This window comes from Chiloscyllium punctatum, chromosome 34 (assembly GCF_047496795.1).
Source record: "Chiloscyllium punctatum isolate Juve2018m chromosome 34, sChiPun1.3, whole genome shotgun sequence".
Lineage (NCBI taxonomy): Eukaryota > Metazoa > Chordata > Chondrichthyes > Orectolobiformes > Hemiscylliidae > Chiloscyllium > Chiloscyllium punctatum.
The window spans coordinates 12,293,239-12,295,962 of NC_092772.1; the positions used below are offsets into that span (position 1 = coordinate 12,293,239).

Genomic DNA, 2,724 nt, shown 5'->3' on the forward strand with positions numbered 1-2,724 from the left:
CTCAACCTCCTTCAGATTTCATTTGACAAAACGTTCATTAAGAATTCCTTTGCATAAACATGCACTTCGCAGCTCTCGTTATTTGATTATCCTGGATGTCTTTCATACGAAAAAACGTTCACAGCAACTTGATTTGCAAAAGGAAACCGCGCTCCCTTTCATTAATCCCTATGCAACCTACATTTCAACACAGTTTAGTCAACAGGCTAAAACCATTCTTGGAAATTTTGGAATAGCGTCAATGCATATAAACTGACCATTAGCGTTCCAATACGACAGCTGTGTATATCTGAAAACAGCTCCACGGAAATGCCGTTGATGACAGCGACGAGAGTGGGATTAGAACCCACGCGTGCAGACCACAATGGATTAGCAGTCCAAAGCCTTAACCTCTCGGCCACCACGTCACAGACCGTGGGGAAGCTCTGACCTTATGAATAATTGAATTGGGTAAATTATGCAGAGCAGCAGATATTTCTCCCTGGTGTTGGTAAAATGATAAATAACATAGTACGGTTCCAAGACTATGGTCTGACCCCTGGGTTGTGGGGCAAGTGCACTCCCACTGTCACACAATGCACACAGTGATCTGAACAAAAATGAGGAAATGAATATGTAACAAGGTCTGTTGAATTCTGTGAAGATTTGAAGTCAACGGAATGAAGAACCCGAGACAGCAGGAGGTGTTCTTTCAATAAAGAGTTGAATAGAGCTCTTAAGGATAGTGGAATCAAGAGTTATCGGGATAAGGCAGGAACAGGATACAGATTGAGGATGTTCAGGCCATGATCATAATGAATGGTGGTGCTGGCTCGAAGGCAGAATGGCCTACTCCTGCACCTGCTGTAAATTGTCTATTAAATTGCCTGTGAGGAATTGTTTTCCAGACTGGAGGAGAGTGCATAGTGCTCAATGTCATTATTCGGAACACCTAACTTCCGCTCAGATGTTTTTGACACGCACTTGTGTACAGAACAGACAATTTCAAAATCCAAAATAAGGCTAAACTGACAATTGAAGGCAACAATGCAAAAACCTTGATCTGTATCATTTTCCTGCACTGTGTGACACCAAGTCACTGTATGATCACAGCAACACAGTGAGCAAGTGTCAGAAGGAAAATGAGTGCAGTGCCAGTGCGCATGCTGGGAGCAGCAGGTGACACACGGGGAAGTGCATTTCCCACCACAGGAACACTTCCCAAACAGTGGACTGAGGTGGAAGAATTCAGAGGGGGTTTACATTTTGAAATTTGATGCCAGAGACACAATGGAGACCTGTTATTGAGTCTGTTCAAGATGAAGATTTTAAGATTTTTACAGATGCAAAACAAAATAAAAAGCTCATGGGTTAGTGAAGGCAAAAGATGAAATTGTACATTTCATCAATCTACCCATCTTTACAATGAGTACCTCACCACTTTCCTCACTCAGGGACTGAACCACTGGTGAAGATGATCATATAATCCCCGTTACTAGCCATGGAATCAGAGAAACTCGGTTTCCCAAACGTTAAGGTAAAACCAGGAATGTGGAGGTAAGCATTAATGTGTTGCTCCTGTGCTGAAGGTGACCAGTACACGGTATCTCTGTTTAAGTATAGTGGGGTGTGCTGTGCCGAAGGTTTAATTTTGAGCCTCACATGGAGCAGCTTCAATTTGTCGTCGTGTTGAGGGATACGGACAGAAGGTGATATTGAGCAAAGCCAAGTTTATGGGAAAATACCCGTGTTTGTGGATTGAGAAACAACCTCTTCTGGATAATGACTCCTTGATCTACAAACATACTCCAAGTATCTAAAACGTGAAGAGACATGTGTGTAGAGAGAGCCGAAAGTGATTTTTCAGCAGATGGATAACGTTTCCCATGTGCACTGCGTTAAATTCCGGGAAAATAGAAGTTGAACTGGTTTCATGTTTCACAGTTTGTTGCAAAAACACAAAGGTTGTTGCAAAAATAAAAAAAGAAATCACATAGGACCGTTTGAATATTGTATTGAATTGAATTTTGGTCTGAGCATATTTTATCTTAACTGGCGTGCTGCAGAGAAGTACAGAGGGTTAACAATACAAAAGGACAGAGTCTTCTTGGTGGATTTCTTGGGTGGAGTTAAGAATGTACGAAATGTACATAACATCATGTGAATGTGGTCAAATCTTTAAAGTCTGTGTTGCCTCTCCAAGTGACGATTCAATTCCGACTCATTAGGATATCACTTCCGTCTGCAGTTATTTTACGACATCAACTCCATTTTCAGAGTTTCACCTTGAACAATACGCCACACCTTACCACTCCATGAACTTGTTATACTCAGTCTTATTCAGTTGTACGTGTTCATGAAATATCTTTGTGTCTGAAGTCAACAAATTCTAAATTGTCACGCAACCACACTGACTTTCACTCAATGGTATATTCTCTCCTCGTACGTTTGATCGTGCATCTTTTAAAACAATCTGAAATCAGCTTCTATGTTTTATTTCTGGAAAGTCGTTCATGATTAAAATAACTCTATTGAGTGGAAGAAACTCTCATCCAAACTTTTCTTAATCATTCAATCATGGTTTTCAAGCTCTAACTAAAGTTATCTGTTCACTAGAAAGAGGGACTTTCTCCGATTTACTCATTCAAACTTCGCGTTATGTGAACATCTCATTTGTTTACATCAAACTTGCGTGTTTGTGCATCCAGCATTTCCAAATCTCGTGAATAAACTCCTCCATTCTTT

The 2,724-nt window shown here is 40.7% G+C and overlaps 1 non-coding gene across 1 annotated transcript; it reads right to left on the reverse strand.

Annotated features, from left to right (window-relative positions):
• Window positions 1-325: 325 nt before the first annotated feature.
• On the reverse strand, window positions 326-407 carry trnas-gcu (transfer RNA serine (anticodon GCU)). Its single transcript has one exon. It is a non-coding gene; the product is annotated as a tRNA-Ser (tRNA).
• Between the last annotated feature and the right edge of the window lie 2,317 nt (window positions 408-2,724).